This window comes from Scatophagus argus, chromosome 11 (assembly GCF_020382885.2).
Source record: "Scatophagus argus isolate fScaArg1 chromosome 11, fScaArg1.pri, whole genome shotgun sequence".
NCBI lineage: Eukaryota > Metazoa > Chordata > Actinopteri > Scatophagidae > Scatophagus > Scatophagus argus.
This window is the reverse complement of record NC_058503.1, coordinates 16,166,692-16,184,787: the sequence shown is the minus strand read 5'-3', so window position 1 is coordinate 16,184,787 and position 18,096 is coordinate 16,166,692. Positions and strand designations below refer to the sequence as shown.

Here is an 18,096-nt window from a genome sequence, read left to right as displayed (position 1 = left end):
CATGGAAAACTCCAGATGGTGGTGCCATTTGTGTCTCTTTTTATTTTTGCTTTATTGGCACATAGACAACTGGCACTGAGCAGAGAGGAGACGAAGAAGGAGAGACACTGTGTCTCTCCTTTGTGAGGAATGAAGGAAGGAGAGAGAGAGACTTCATCCTTCACCACTGGATGTCAAAATACTCTCCAGGAGAATGTGTGAAGTGATGTAATGTTCAGAAATATAAAGTTAGAGGTAGACATATGTATTATCTCTCCAGGAGCCCTTTAATGAATATATAAATCGGCAGTATTTATATCGATTATGCATGTAATGTTTCTGGACCTCACAGTGTACATCCAGTGCCAATCCTGATAATGTGTAATAAAACAAATAGTGAAGCTGAACAATCTTTCAACATCTATTTATGTTTTGGAATTAAAATATGTTCACTTTGACATTAAAACCACATTATTATCACTGAACAAAGTCAGGAATCTTGCAGAATCTTCCATTAAGATTCTTGTCTAGCAGTATTGATGAAAATGCACTGTGATATTAATATTAATTGGCAATAGAATATAAGAAGCCAGCAGAAACAGAGTTATGTCTTTTCATTCATTCACATATTCATTTGCGCTCACTATAGTGTGATTGGGTTGCATGCCAGTCAGTTCGTAACATGAGCTGAGCTTAACACAGCCTAACATTGCACAAATAAATAACAGTGAACAGTAACAGCGACCATATAAATGGTTACTGTCCAAACTTTTATGTGCATCAGTTTGCATTGCCTGTACTCTGCATGGCTGCGTGCACCAGATCCTGATCCAAATACACGAATCGTTACAGCTTCGTGGTGTAGTGCTATTGAGTTAAGTAGCATCTTTAATGAAACTTTTTTGTAACATTTTAGAAAGATAAAACGATTTAAGTTGCTTGGCTAAGTTTCTGTATTTTACTTGACTTTCTTCAAAAGATATCTGCCTAACTTTTACAGAATTGTAGGTTTCACGTTCCCGTCAAATTCAAAGCTCAAACTGCTTCATATATAAATGTGTGTTTAATGTAATTAATTGTAAAAGCTACACTACATTGACACAATGAGCGTAGTTATTAGTTAATGCACTTTTACATGTATTAAAATTTCAGCCCTATAACTCTGTGGTCCTTCAACCTCCGCCTGTAAAGATGGCAGAGCAGGACGAGGCACCAGCAGCACACAGAACACTGCTCTGCTGTGCCTTTGCCTGTCCCCCCCCCCCCCCCCCACTCCCTACCTCCCCCACATGTTGTCAGTGTGTTCGGCGTGTGTTTGTTTGGCGTTGTTTTGATCGCCGATGCTTGTGTGTTTGGGCTGTGCTGGCTGGGCGGCGAGCGTGCCCGGCGCAGAGCTGATGGCGTGCCAAGTGCTCCCTGCGGGCTGGCTGTGCCTTCCACTCTGCTCAGCCACCGTGAACGCCGAGCCGACAGACTGCTGCAGGGGGGGAACACCACTTCCTCTCGCCTTCTCTTTCTCTGTCACATACACACAGAGAGGCTGCATCCACGCCGCACACCAGCTTTTTCCCCCCTCGTCTATCTTCCAGTTTTTCCTTTGTCTCCTCTTACCTTTTTCCACTCTTCCATGCCTTTCCTGTTATCCCACAGACTAATTTTTAGTGAAAAATTTAAATCTTCTTCTTTTTTTTTTAACTTTTACAAAATTTGTTGAAGTTCTTCTGGGACAGCAGTTTAAAGAGATTTACAACTGTTATTGAAAGTGAAACCACTGTCAAATGTAGATAATGTTGTGGGCGCATCTACATTCTCCTTGTAAATAACTTTAAATGATTACAGAAAGTGTACCTCTCCCAACACCCCTGCCTGTTTTGGTAGTGACTTTTGGCTGGTGTATGAGCTACCGTTGTCGTAGACACAAGTTATTGCTGGGGTTCAATGTTCTTATTTATCTCACAGCAATATAAGTGTTCAGAGACCTCCATTCCCATTGGGTTTAGCTGGAAGCCCCTGCCTGTGCTCTGAATTGCAGGACCTACTGTTCATTAACATTTACCTCTAATTACCAGGCTCATTAAAGCATCGAATTAGCACCAAAATTCTTTAAGTCTCCTCTGTGCTTAATCGTTAAGCAAATGGAGCGTCGCAAGTTTGAAGTGATTACTATTGAGATGTAAGCGTCACAGCCCCATGAAATGTCACTCAGCTGCCCTAAAAAGTGATTTGAAAAAAACAGACAGAGAAGAAGGACTGGAAGCAATTTACTTCCCCTTGGTGGGAAAGCTGCTTTGTGTGCACACAGGGAGGTCAGCTCTAGCTTCAACCATCACACAGCTGCTATTATTCTAGTGCTACATGCCGTGAGAAACCGCTTCTCCAGAAGGTCAACAACATTTACAACCAGACCAAAAAAAGGGCTGACAGCCGCTCACCTGACAAGCTAATGAAAAGTTCTTAAGCTTTTGGATCAACAAAGTCCCTCCCATTCACACACACACACACACACACACACACACACACACACACACACACAACACCTTTTCTGTGTATTGACTTGAACATGCACACACAGCTGCTTGGTGCTGAGGAGGTCAAGATTAAACCGCTCTTTCCTTGGTTGATCATCCTGGGTCACAACCTTGAATAGCTAATTTTAGATTAATTGATTGGCTAATAGTTCTGACAGAATATACAGCATACAGCACATTAATCAGGGATAAATAAATAAATAATTGTGACTTACAGATGAACATGCTGGGCATCCATGTGTATTACCGTGCCCTGACATACTGAAACTGGCTTTTACAACTTCGAGACAAATGTGTGTGATTTGAAGTGGTGCAGAACGACAGCCATGCTGTAGCGTATTGAACAATGCCAAAGTCTGTTAATTCATGCATGTTTGATTCTAATTTGAATTATTTGCTGGAACAATTAATCTTTTGGACCAAATCAGTCAGCAGTAATATAAAATGCTGCATTACAAGCAAAGTCAATGCTGAATTTTCCATCATAGTGATATGTTTTTGAGGTAAGTGCTAATTTCTATAATAGGTTTAAAAAAAAAAAAAAAAAAAAAAAAAAGGTTGCCTTGAATAAGTTACTATAACATACTTAATAAATAGTTGGCGCAGTATGTAGTTTTTCTTCATTAGATTTGTTGATTATTTTTGAATTTGTAATGTATTTTAACAAACTAAAAACCATTTCATATTGATCTTTGGAGTAAGTTTCAGCTAACTGAAAGCTCTGTATTACAGCCATTCCCCCCTGGTGAAAAAAAACCTCATGTGTCTATCTGCCTCTCAAATTGTTGGAAGTGGAAGGGTCTTGCCTTATGAACAAAATTCTAGTGTGGGCTTTTGAAAAATGATAATGTACTGTAAATACTAAAAACTCAGAATAGGACTTAAAGCATGCTGAAAAGTCAGAGGAAGTTCTCTGGTGCAGAGTGCAGGGTTAGAGATGCCATGGGTGTTTTATTAAAAACCAGCAGGAGATGGAGTTAATGTGGTGTATCGCTATCTGAAATACCTGCTCCTATTACAAGCCACTCATCTCCAACAAACTCTCCCATGACTCTTTCTGCCTCCATACTTCTATTTCTATCTGTCTCTCAGGGTCTCACCTCTCTCCATTTCATGGCTGTTTTCTTCCTCTATTTGCTTGACAAGACAATGGATAATAACCCTGGAATAGCACAGAGACCAGCAAATGAGAGTAATCAAGCTGTCTTGTCCTGGTGGCGTTCAGGTTCACTCATCAAACCCTAATTATCACCCTGGAAACCAATGTTCCGCTTTAATTGTTCTGATGAATGAAATATTACAGAGAGGAGTCGGGCTGCAGCCGAGCGGAATAACAGCTTTTAGCCATAAAACACAGCAGAGTAGGAGGAGGAGGAGGACTGAGAGGAGAAGGAGTGAAGGTGACCCAGGAGAGAATAAGACATAGTGTGAGAGAGCTGGCAAAAGTAATGGATAAATAGAGTTCAGCATGACAGATTTGAGAAAAAGAACAAGAGGGAAATCGGCGGAAAAGGGAATTGTTGAGGCAAACTGAGAAAATGACAGCAATGAGAGAGGGAAGCAAATGACTCAGACTGAGAATGTTTAAGTGCGATTTAATTGCTTCAAGATAGCACACAAGGAGGTGTCTGGCCAGTAATCGAGACAGATTGCACCCAGCGTTTCTTTTTTTTTTTTTTTTTTACATGGCTCCCAGCTGAGTTGTTCCTGTATAAAAAAGCATTGAATTATCAGGCTCACACTCCCATAAACTGTTACACTCCCATATAGCTCCCTGTTGACAAAGAACATTAATAATCAAATCTCAGATACTGAATATCAGAAGCAGGCATCGTAAATTTTAATAAAACACATCTCTGCATTATCTTCTTGGCACTCAGCATGGAATTAGATGTCTCACCCAGAGTAAATTTATCTGTTTCTCTGATTTGATTTGAAGAAATCACACACAAAACAAACCTCCAAATAAAAAAACCAAAAGGGCATGAAATGAAACAGTTGCACACAACATCTGCCAAACCCACCGTCTTTGTGCATTTGGAATTGTTCCTTAAGGGTGTCAGATGAATCTCTCCGCACACACATATGCACACACATACACAACCTGTCCCTGACTACTTATATGAACTCCTAAAAAGTCCTTACTGCCTGAATTTGTACCCAGACAACATGCCCTAATACACTGGTGAAAGGGAGAACGCATTGCCATCAATAATAGAGAGTGTGGGACTTATCCGCAGGGGTTTGTAGCATTATTGATATCAGTTCCTACGCCCCACAGTTGCCTCCAGTGCAGAAACAGCAGGGGTGGAGCCATAGAGGGAACAGAGGGACACGGCTGACAGAGCATAAGAGTAGCAGGAGTCTAGTCTAACACCCACACACACAGACAAAACATTAACACATGCAACTGACATACTTTACATACAGATATGCATGCAGACAACACAAACCTTCATCTATGTTAAATTAGCAGATGGAGAGTCACGTGACATGTGCAAATGCACGTATGGATGGATAGACGGCAGCTGGATGCGTGAACAGAGCTGTTAAATGAGCTCCGCTGAAAACTGAATTGAGAAAGAAGATGAAAAAGGCAAACTTTGATGAGAAAGAAGAGATGCAGAAACTTTAACCAACCGGATGTGCAAATGTACATGACGATTGAAAGTTTTGTGATACTGTCTTCTGTTTAAGAAAAATGTACAGACATCATGCAATTATGTGTCTCTATTAAAGCATAGATACATATCCACTGGACCTATGTCAGCATTTTTATAAAGAAACCAGAATCTACTGAGTGCTTTCATTTAAACCAGTGGAACTTCAGATTAACACGAGATCCTTTAATAATGACAGTCCAAGGATGTTCTGCTACAGCAAGAATGGTAAAATGGTGAAGTTGGATATTTAACTTTGGTCGTGTCAGAAGTTGCTCGAACAATGTTAAGCTGAAATACTTTGCCCGTTGCGTGACTGGCCTCCCTGAACACCTTTGCCCACAGTAAATTATAGAGCAGATGTAACTAGCTCTGTAAAACTATTCTTTATTGTACATTATTCATCACTCGTAAATACATAATGGCCTCAGCTATACAGATAGTATACCCGAGGCCATAATGTATTGTGTAGATGACACACACATGCACACACATGTATTTATTTATAAATACATGTGTATCTGTATTTGTCTTGAGACTATAAACTGAGCCTGATAACCTCTACCTTCTTATTCAGTTTACTTTCTCACTGGCATCTCCCACTACATAGTTCTTTGCTCTCATAAAAACAATTAATTCGCAGACAAACGGATATTTGACCTTCAGATTCCTCAACTAACCATTTCAAATACATTTGTTTTCAGCGTGGACATGAATGAAACATCTAACATTTCATCTTATTCGTTTGTCTACTGTGAAAATCTATTGGGTTGTATAATTGAAAACATAGGCCTGTCTCACAATGGAAATAACCAATCATGAGAGGTCTACACACATAGGGCAGTGACTGGGAGTTGAACACACACCACTTGCTGCAATTTGTCATGAAAAGAAAAAAAATGAAATCGTCGTAAAGTACGTGAGGAGGCTGTTTTAGCGGCCAGTAATAAATCACTCCTAAATTGCATATCCAAACTATTACGCTAACAAGGCGGTCAGCATCCTAGGTTGACTTCAAACAACAGCAGCACAGTTTGTATAAAGAGCATAGTGCACAGTGAGACGCATGCTAAACGGGACAGATCAGAGAACAAGGGTGTGCCTGCAAAATGAAATGCTTCCTGCCTAATGGTTTTTGTCCTTGGGGCTGCAGATGGAGGACCGACAACTGGGTTTCAACTGATGAGGGAAAGGTAAAAGAGCGCAGCTCAGGTTCATCATTCCTCTGGGCAGAAGTGTACACCACACACAGCTGTGTGGCATAAATAATATACATTATGTAATATTAGAGCAGCAGAAACCAGACGTTGACTGATATGGCTTTTTAGACTTTTTTTCTTTTTCTCTTTTGCTTTCTTTAGGAACCAGTGAATCAGTGTTTCTCTTGATTTCGCTATTAGAAAGCAGGAAAAACCTTGAACTAAATGCACTAATATATGAAAATAACATGGCTGAAATCGTTTGCTCAACATAAAGTTCAAAATCTGTTCAGTTCATTATGTTAAACTCAATCTAATTCAATAAAAAAATAATATTAATTGATGAATAATCAACAATATAATAACAAACACAGAACAGAACAATGTAAGAAATTGAAAGTCAAGATAAAGACAATAATTACGCTGATATGTATGGATGACTGCATCAAACAAATAACAAACAAAGCAATATTTAAATGTATTCAGTGGAACGCAGCACTTCAGCCTACAAGAGTTAATAGATTTTTATACCGCAGAACCCACTAACCGTAATGCTGGCGCCTGGAAAATACCAGCACAATCCTGTACAAATTAAAAGTCTTGTTCATGTTGAGGGCAACAAGTCCTTGCCTCTTATCTGCAGTCCAGCTGCGTTGGTTGGTCCTATCAGCATGCTGTTATCTTGGTGCCCTCTTAAACCTCAGCACTGTATGAGCTACCTGGGCCTTATCAGTGTCTGTCCTCCTAGAGAAGGATCCATGGCCGCCGGGCCTTCACCGACCCTGGATCGACCTCTCCTTGGTTCTCCTCTCCCAGGCTTGTTGGCCTGTTTTACCCTGAGCGCTCTTTCACTCTCTTTCTCTCCTTCTTTACTTTCACTCTCTCCTGCTCCCAATGTCATGGCATATCAAGTCGGATTTACAGCAAGTCTATGTAACTTTCTGAATGAGGAAATGCAGGGAAACTCAATGTGCCACCGTAATTAGAACCAAATGTGGCTACAGGGGTGAAGGAGAAGTTACAGTCATTTTAGTCAATAAACAGTGGACTTTAATAGTGATGATTCATCACCAAAATTACAGAATAGAATATGACAAAGAATATTACATCTAAAATTACAAAGTGAGTTCAAACTGCAACAACCAACAAGAGACTGGTAGAAATGTTAGTTTAAATAAACAGGCTAGTACAGCAAAACATACAAGTGCAACAAAAGTATTTTGCCTTCCTGTAAATATATTTTCATTATCTATTTTTTTTTTTTTTTCAAATTCAAATGTTTTATATCCAACAGCAACAGAAATGCCTGCATGTCTCTTCATGCTGGGTATACCGCATTGGTATTCATGATGTGCTGTGGTTAGAGCACCCAGCTTCCAGCACATTACAGCCAACCAATTATTCCATAACAATTGAGAACATGCATATTAGAAATGTCAAATTACAAAACTAAATGTGCTCAGTGCATGCCTTGCAAGACAATAACTGGGTAAACAAGACCACACAGCATTGCCAAAGTCAAATGCTATCTCCTAGTCTGGAACATATATGTATAATTTGTTATGCATCAAATTCAAACCAGACTGTAATATAATAATCTCAGAATAGGAAAAATAAAGGCAAAAAGCCACCACTATGTCTTTGAACTGTGAAAGGACTGGGAGAGCTTCAAGCAGTCATTTATACAGTCACTTATACAGTTATGATACATTCAGTTCATTTTCTAACAAGGTCTTTTCTGTCTGTCTAAGTACATATTAAACAGAAGGAATTACAAAGAGATTTAATGTTCCTGCTGGCTGATTCTCCTCTGTGGTTTTTATATTAAAATTCTAAATGTTTCAAGAGATATCTTTTGTAAATGGCAGACTTATTATTCAAGCACAAGGATTCTGAAATGTGAACACAGAAAATTTATTATTCATTATTATGAAAATAACACAATGAATGGGAAATGGATTTGACAATTAAAATAACGTAATCAGAAGAGCCGGCTGATCCCAGCTGACTACGGGCGACAGGCGGGGTACACCCTGGAATGGTTGCCAGTCAATCACACACACACACACACACACACACTCACACCCTCACACCTAGGGGCAATGTAGAGTAGCCAGTTAATCTAATGTGCATGTTTTTGGGATTATGGGAGGAAACCAGAGTATCCAGGTTAGATAAATATATCTATTATATATCAGTTAATCACCATAATCAAACCATAATCCTGTTAATAAATCTCTCTATTCAATAACTTTTCACACAGTATGAACATACAGACTCGTGCATACATTCATTGAAGATGACATGAAAATAAAAGGACATCAAGCCCACTGACAACCCCATACTGCTGCAAAATAGTCCATCTCTCACCAGGACATTAAAAAGGACATACTTTTGCAAGTCAATTTGTTGCGACTCAGGCTAATTGACAGGCCCAAGTGGCTGCACAGAAGTGGGCTAATGCTATCTCAGGTGTGCTGAGTGTAGTGACGCCGGTGGCTTTACAGTGGCAGTAATTATTGGACTTTCGAAGGTGACAGCAGCACTAATGAGTGTTGACAGCCACACCCCCATGGCTGTTTGTTCTAATAACCCAAACATCAGGCACAGAATGAATTAGCTTTTTCTGTCTCGCACACACATGCACATCACACATTAGTGTGATAAACACCTCTAACGTGTGATGTGCATATTTGTGCATGCACAACAAAAACACAGACATGCACACTTATTTGGGATTTCAACTATACTCCTTATCCAGAGAAGGTTAACTGAGCATGCAGGTTCTTTTGCAACAAGATTACATTCAAGCTGTTTCATTCATTCCCACCCAGTATAACTACAACCTGCTGCTGCTGCTGAGCATCTACGAACAGCTGGGGGTTATGTCTCGTTTCCAAGGACACCTCAAGTCAAACTTTTCTTTATGCCTATGTTTTTCTGCTTGTCTTAGGCTTCAGATCTGTAACTTTCACCTAAAATTCAAACGCATACTTGGTAGAAATGTTGCTTTGATGATGATTTGATTCATTATCATCATTATTAGACTTACAATTTACAATGCTCGCTCGTGAACATGTTTCAGTGCATTACATGTCTGTTCAGAATACAGGCACTTAATGAGCTTTAAGCTGTGTCAAACCACCTCCGCTTTAGACCAGTCAATCACATTAAGTTCAAGGGAGGAATTTAATTTTAATATCATCTGTATGTGTAATGTACACAAAAATCACAAAAGGGAAACAGTTCATTGTATGGCTGCATTACAACCCCTGAGCAACAGGTATACCTGTATCCGATCCATGGGGCTGCACTGACACATTTCCAACCAGGCTCCTAACAGTATTAAAGTATACTTCAATGACTAAGAAGGCCGCACAGTACATGGCAGTACATTTGTCAATAAATATGCTGAGTTGCTGCCATTGACTGCCATTTCATGACATCTTTGATGTATATTAAAAATTGAAAGGCTCAGCCTCTCCAAACAACATACTACTTTTCAAATAGTGTCCTCTATATTGGACAGATATCACACTTAAGAAAAAGAGTACAACTTATAGCTATTATAGCATAGTTGCTGCCCCTATTTCAAGTTAGAGGATGGAGCAGAGCTTGTTTGACTGGGAGGAGATTAAACTAGCATTTACCTGTTAGCCTCATAAATTAGCATATATTGTTGACAGTGCAGAAGTAGGTCTACTTTATGTTTAAGTTGTCTTGACAAGTTAGCCTGTTAGGATACTGTCCTATCTGCAGACTGGAAGATCTATAATGAGCTCCATTGTAAGCTCTGTTGTTAGTGTCTACCAATTAAGTTACCTCCCTAGTTAGCAGTCAGTTTTTGACCACTTATTTGCTGTCTTCCACACTCTATTCCATTTTCCACCGTGGATTTGGAATTAAATAAGGGAGAAGGTGCGTGCTGCTGAGCCAACTTGTAGTGCTCCCCCATCCATAAAAACACCAGTGCTGTCTGGCAGCATTTCAGCGCAGATGAAAAGTGTGCAAGTTAATTCAGTGAAGGCACAGGTGGTAAGCGTCTGTCAACATCTCATCACTTTCATTTTCAAGCATCCAACCCTGGTATCCACCCAATCCAATCCAAAGTACCACATCAACAATACTGCCTTCGCCAATCCCTGCAGGTCTTATTTTCACATCACCTGTTTAGCTGGCTTTTAATGCAAAAACGAAAACAGAAATGTTATGTCTATTTCTAGTTTTATACAAATGCAAATAATTTTGCTGCCTCAACAAATGCAGATTGCAAATACAAGTACTGTGTTTGCTGCTCATCCCTGATCCTTGCTTTAATTCACAGTGTGAAAGCACACTGCATTAGCACAAAAATCCACAAAGCTTTCACGCATTCCTTCTCAGATGGCGTGATATCATGATTTCTCCCTTTTGTTTAAACAAAGAGAACAACAATGGCTGTGTTTAATGATAGCGCAGTGGTACATGCAATAGATCAGACACACATTAATGTGCATTTTACAAACAAACATCTGGGTTATTGGGCTCAGCTAAGACACTGTGAATTTTGAATTTTGAGAGATCATGACATATTAAATAGTTTAAAATTTCACTTGCTGAAACTGGTATTAAAAGTGACAGCCCTAATGTAGCAGCCCCACTATTTGTTATCAAGAAACACTGCTGTATGGATAAAAAACAATCCAAAACAGTACAAATGCATGATTTGCTGGAAAAAGACACTGAAGCAAATAAAAAAATGGTGACACAAAGAGTTCATCATGTATTTAGCCGTAAAATTCCAAATAAATAGAAAAGAAGGAAGAACAATTTCCCTGTTTTTCCTAGCAAGCACTCACAAAGAGCACAGCCCAGGGGACCCGGCATTGCCACAGCTTGAGAGGCAAACACTGTGAACAGCATTCTTTACAGAACAAAACAAGAGGCCTAGCAGAAAACAACTGTGTTCATTTGCTTGATCATTATATTGTGACAACTTATCTGGCTCTAATTTGGAAATAATGAATTATATTAGCTGCAAATCCTGTTCCCTTCTAATTAGTGGCTCTGGGACCAGGTTTGTCGTTTATGAGACAATCGAGAATGGAGTAATTACACTGTATAAATCAATTAGGGCACTACAATTGTGTACAATGTATTTTCCAAAGCAGATTAAATGGTGCTTATGATAAAGACAGAACCTGTCCAGCAGCACACAGTGAAGAGGGAAATTAAAAGGAGGAAGAGGGAGGTAAAGGAGAGGGAAGTGAACAGACCCAGAGAGGAGGAGGAGGACAGGAATCAAAACAGGGCTACAAGGGCAAGGGCATGCTGAGAGGATAATTTGCACTTCCAACTCAGTCTCTCACATGCAGGCAGAGAGACAGATGTGTGCAGAGGGGCAGAAGGGGTAAGGAATTGAGGAAAAAAAAAAGCACAATGTGGTTTGATCAGCGGTGGGCTTTTGAATGCCGACGATGATTTGAAAACCTTGATTTCACAGCTACATTTTGTAAATTGCTTTTAAATACAATGTAAACTGTTAATGTTAAACCATCTTGAGGCAGTAATAAGTGGAGTTGAGCGGTTTTATGTATAATGGCGAGGCTTTCTGGAGTGAAACAATCTGGCTGATTGCATCACGTCAATTTTAGTAGCCATAAGGGTTCAGTTAAGTAATTTTGTAAATAATGCACACTACACTATTGTACTATCTTAGTGAACATGACCTAAACTGAAATAAAGATGAACTTGTATAAAAACAAACAAAGTATACCTTTTTTTCAATAAAAGAAACATTTATAATTTCACTGAAGCAACCAGAGGCTTTAAAAGTGTACTGACTGCTATTTGACATATATACAGTTAAAGAAAACCTGAAAAAACGATACCTGTTGTTACAATGTTTTTGAAATACTGTAAATCAAAACCTGTTATGTAGCAATTTCTACCTGATAGTACTCTGATCTCTCTTTAATTTTGCAGTCACAAGCTGTGAACATTAATTAGACAACTAATCAGAACTGTGCTGGTTCTGCCCACTCAGCCAACAAAAGTTGATTACAGACCATAATTGAATCTTTGACTTGCAGATTTTAAGTTATTTAATTTTTATTACTTTATAACTTAAACAAAAATATTGAAATTTAAATGTATACAGATTTAATAAGTAATCAGAAAGAATCCGGTGATTCTAGTTTGGATTCTCCGCTGTTTGTTGAATCATTTTGATTGTTCATCCATTGGGTTAGCTATTACAGAGCTGTTAAACACTGAGCTTAGGGATGTTCCAATACGCCAGTACTGACGATAACAGTGACATTACAAAAGTCAAACCTACTGATGTTTTGGTAATAGTACACTTAGGACAATATTGTGTAAATAATTTGATTTTATTATAATTTTATTTCATTATGTTTTGGATTTAGTGAGATGTAAGCAAATATTTTCCCCCACCTGTTCAGTCCCTGTTGTTTAACACTTACATGTTGTGTTTTATTGTTTTGTTACTTGTGCGAAAACATAATGTATGAAAAAAAAAACCCAAAGCACTCATCAGCACTGTTGTGCCACTAATGCAGTTGTTTGAAAATACTGCCTTTCACACTAATTTGTACTGTGAAAACCTGTTGCAAAAAATGCACAAAAATGGCTAAACATTCTGCACTAAACGAAAGGCCCACCTGTACACACAAACACTTGGACGGGGTGATTTTTCAGAAAAGGTATTTTGTGAAATATTTAACTGGACTCACCAAACCTAACCCAGCTGACCTGCACGAGGACTATTACACAGCCCCTCTCCACCCTCTGCTACAGCCTGTGGCCCAACAGTGTCACTAACAGCTATTTCTGGTGCCGTGTGATCTGCCTCTTCACTTGTCTACAATATCACCTGTCTGCTGATTTTATTTTTTCTTGTATTCATCTCCCCACTTTTATTCTGTCTGGCTAGGCTCATAGAAGTCACTAATAGACTGAAAAAAAGTCTTGTGTGAATATAATTACAATATGATTAGTATGTGATTATGTATCAAGTATATCATACCTGAAGCTATGTGATGAAAAAAGTGCACAGTGTGCTATGAACATATACAGTGTATCTGTTTGTTCTGACACCTTCTGTTTTCCTTCCACCTTCCCCCAGGAATCATCATAGCTTCAGTTTCATCCAATTATTGGCTCTAAGCTTTGACAACTCCTCCCTGCTCCTCATATATGGGAATCTTTCAAAGCAAACAGAGAATTTGTGGGGGCATCTATACCACGAGTAGCAAACTATAGGGCTGAAGGTCTGGCAGAGAGGGTCAACAATGTGTAGGATGTTACTGCATTTTGGCAAACAAACTGTTCAAACATTGTGTGAGCGTGATGACACGAGTAACCTTCAACAAACAGATCATACGAGAGGAGAGGAAGATGACTTGAAGGAATTTGAAGAAAAAAAAAAATTCAGTAATAGTAAACATAAGAGGAGAAGTGACAAACAGAAAGAAAGATATATATAAGGGACAATGTAGAGATGGTTATTCATAGAAAAAGATTAAATAAAAGGATGAGGAAAATAGAATGTCAAGAAAAGCATTAAGATTTCATGAGGTGGAGATGAAAAATACCTTTTTAAAAATGTTTTGTACTTACTCTGCTCCATTCCATTCATTCAGTGGCATTTAGTGTAACTGAAATATAACAGGCAGCACTGAATTACTACACTGTATTATTACAGGGAACAATCCTTTAAGTCTGTTAAAGCAAACCTGACAAAGGGATATCACTAAGCCCACTATAATCAAAATCCACTTTTCTGACAAAATTTGATATAGAAAGCTACTGGCCTTAAATGTTGGTTTTAGTTTTTCCCCTGGTGGTCAGAAAATCACCATTTGTAGTTAAAAGCACTCTAATCAACACCTGGTGGATGGTGAGGATTCTGCATATGTTCTAACCGCCACAGACTGGGGGCATGTTAGAGCATTTCTGGACTATAAGACTCTGTCTTTTGACCCTGTTGTCAGTGTTTTAACTTTCTTTCACCATCGGCAACATTTATTTTATCTTGAATGACCAGAATAAATCACAATTCTTGCCATTAATTCTTGCCACTTGTAAGTGCTATCACTGTGGACCACGCTGACACAAAAATGTTGCTGTACACGTGGACAGACGTCCAACCCACGTCAATGAATGTCAGGCTGATGAGACAAATTTGTTGAATAATCCTTCTTGTTAGACAAATACATGTTGAGCCTCTTCATCACATAAAAAGACAATATTTCTGCCAGATTTTCCAGATGTATCATTTTTTTGTGTTTTTGATCTTAAAATGAGCCAGGAATAGACAGTAATACTTTACACAAACACATGCACTGTGGGCACAACACTCCTTAGATTACAAGGGAACCCAGTGCTGCACTGTAAACAGCAGAGGTAGTGATGATAACGGCATACTTTTGAGTGACCAAGTCATAAATAAATTAACAAAAAAAAAAAAAAAGAAGAAGAAGTGGAGGCTTGCGTGACAAGAAGTGATTTAACAAGCATCTCTGTCCTACCGTTTGGGGGGTGGAGGGTTACTTCTCTGGCCTGACTCCTCCTCAAATATCACAGTTCCTGATGGTGACAGAGTTTGATGGTGCAAGCAAAACAAATGTTAAATGAAGTTGGTGTTAATCCCTTGCAGACCGGAGGGAAGGAGGTGTGGAAATGGAAAGAGCTTTTAGCAACACACACCATCATGTACATCACTCTGTTATACGATTCCAGGTCAGGCTGTGCTGAATAAAGACACAGAGCGTCCTCTGCTGCTGTCTCCAGACCTCAGCCGTCTCTTGTACCATAATGATGGGTATGTTGATAGCTTATAGAAATATCAGTTTGGATAAGTTATTCGACTGAAAATTCTTGTAACAGGCAAACATACAAAAATTATGAAACATTTAAACTTTTAACACTTTAAACAGTTGTATTGTCAGCAGACTGTAAAGCCAAGTATGCTGCTGAAATGTGAATAAAAAGACTTAATAGAGAAGGAGGTCACCCAGGGGAGAATAGCAGCCAGAAGAGAGAAAGAGCTGAATGCATCAGGAGAAATTGTACAAGCTCGTCAGGTCTTCAAAGAAAACCTTTAATGTGGATTGAAACTGGGTAGCGTGCTCTTGTCTATGAGGTCATTGCAAAGTGAAGACAATCATCAGTTCTGCCCGACTTTCTGAGGCAGAAAAGTGACTGGGAAAAAAGAATGTCCACTTGGACAGAAGTCTGTCCGACTCCTGCACGAGTGGATTTCCAGAATATGATAAATATTGCAGCAATATTAAAATATTGGAGACTCTTGACGTTAGGAGAAATAGTTGACCTGAATGTGTGTGACACTTGAATTCTTGTATTTTTAAACCTATACTGACCACCAAAATATGTAAAGATGGAGCCCAGGTTTTAAAACGCAGCAATGCTGATCCCAGGGGGCAGCCAACTTGAGATGTAGAGGTTTACTTTTTAATCATGGATAGCACCATCACATTAGTAGGTCAGGTTTATGACAGCCTGAAAGAAAAGCATAACCAAGCTTTTCTTGCAGATCTCCCACCTTTTGGCTCAGAGGGGAAAATGCACATCTTCTGATTGAATAAAAACAAATACCAACACATCTCACTAAGATAATGTGTGAAACAATCTGTGTAGTGCGTTTCCAAGCTCTGCTTCTGGTGCCTAACAGGTAGAAATAGACGAGCTGTAATTTTCTCAGAATATCACAGGCAACAGTTCAGCAGTGGCAAAATGAAGCCGTCACCTTTGCTAAGATATGTTCTTGAAAGACAAAGAGGAATGGAGCAGTTTAAGGGTATCATTTCATTTGAGAATTGCACAAGCTGTATGAGTTTATATTTTACAAAATGGAAGGCGCTGAGGAGACTGAGAGGCAAAGACATAGAGATGGATAATGTGGGAAGGTATTCAGACTGTCTGAGTCATAAACCAGGACATCATTTCTATTTCTGCAACAATGAGGGGCTGGAAAGAAGACATTCTTGGTGGAATTGAAGAGCAGTCCCTGAGGTAGCACACGGTTGAAATATATTTAGCTGCATATGTTAAACAGAGTACACAATCAGTTTTTTTTAAAACTTTATAGCCTTTGACTGTTTTTAATTTTTTTTTTTTATCAAGGGTGTTTTACTTTCTTTTTCTATTTATTTTGTGGCATGTCTCTTGATGGGTGCTGAGCTACTGCATGAATGGTTAATGTGTCAAATCTCAAGTGCATCTCCATGCAGCTGAGTTATTATCAGAGTCCATGACCCATGATAATAGATTGTCAAGAGGATATTCTAACACAAATTAGAATGTTTAGTGAATATGAAAACCCAGAGTGTCCACATCTCGGAGCTTTAAAGTTAGTCTGACTCATTTTTTTGTCTACTTAGCCAAATCTGTGCTTGTACTTGTTCTCTTTCCTAACACAGTGTTGTAGTATATAAAATTTCATTCCAGAAAAGTACCCTCGAGGTAAAGTAAACACAGATCCAAAGCGGTGAGCAGCAGTTCACCATCCTGTCCACAGAAAGGTGGAGATCAAAGGCAGCGGTTCTTCCTCAGTGCCTGGGAACACATGCTTTGATCCCTTATTGGCTTGACCTCCATTCGACCTCGTGATTTCAAACAAAGGCCTTTGTTCTCATTCTCAGACCTCAGGAAGGAGGCAGATGAGTACAAACTCTAAAGTTTGAAGACAAGGGAGAATGAGAAGAAAGATGAAAAAGAGACAATATGTGAGGAGTGAAACAAGAAAACAGGCCTAAAGAGAAAATATTCAACATCTCTGCAGGGACTGATGGAAATATACATTGACTGGATAAAATAGTACGACTTGGCAGTTCCCCCCAAATCCACAATATTGTGCTAAAAATGACTTTTTGCACCACTCATCTACCAAGTGCACTTCACAAAGTATTTCTAGGTGAATTATGTGAATTACACTAACCTTTTTGTGATCAACTATCTGACTGGGGGAAATCAAGATGGATGACCTCCAGAGTGAAATTTGGGGAAGTCTATCATTAAAATTGAAAATCAAGTGTTATTTCTGTTACCAGGATAAAACATGTCATGTGGGTTGTCCTCCTGTCCAGCAGTCACCCTGTGTAATGTCCCAGATCACGTTTCCTCATGGGACAACATGTTTCCTCGTGGTTCTTGCAGTACTCTCATCTGACCACAATCAGCGCTTTGGACCAAAATGACCAAACGCAGAGCAGCAAAGCTTTGAAGACTGTCACCACAGCCTGATGCACATGCTGCATCAGGGCAGTATGCATACAAGTTCTTTCTTTCATTTCTTTATCTGTCTGCTATCAGAATCAGAATCAGAATTCCTTTATTTATTCCCGAAGAGAAATTCTTTAAAGACATTGTGCATTGGCCGGGAATCGAACCTGGGCCTCCTGCGTGGCAGGCAAGAATTCTACCACTGAACCACCAATGCAAAACAGCTGCAGCTAGCCGCAGCTAGCGCTGTCAGTCTTATCATGCGTAAGCTAAAACATTACCTCCTTCGAGCCTGTACAGGTTATTCCACACTCCACTGATATATTGTACCATAGTTGCAGATGGAGCCTCTAAAAAAAACCTTGAGGGAAATGGAAAAAAATGACATGGCTGCTGAAAAGTTCAATAATAATAATAATAAGAAGAAGAAGAATAAAGGCTCAAATCACCACCCATATGAGTTTGAAAGTTCATAAAGTTGCAGGA

General features: G+C 39.2%; 1 non-coding gene across 1 annotated transcript; it reads right to left on the bottom strand.

The window, feature by feature from the left end:
- Window positions 1-17,756: 17,756 nt before the first annotated feature.
- Window positions 17,757-17,827, bottom strand: trnag-gcc. The gene has a single exon. It is a non-coding gene; the product is annotated as a tRNA-Gly (tRNA).
- Between the last annotated feature and the right edge of the window lie 269 nt (window positions 17,828-18,096).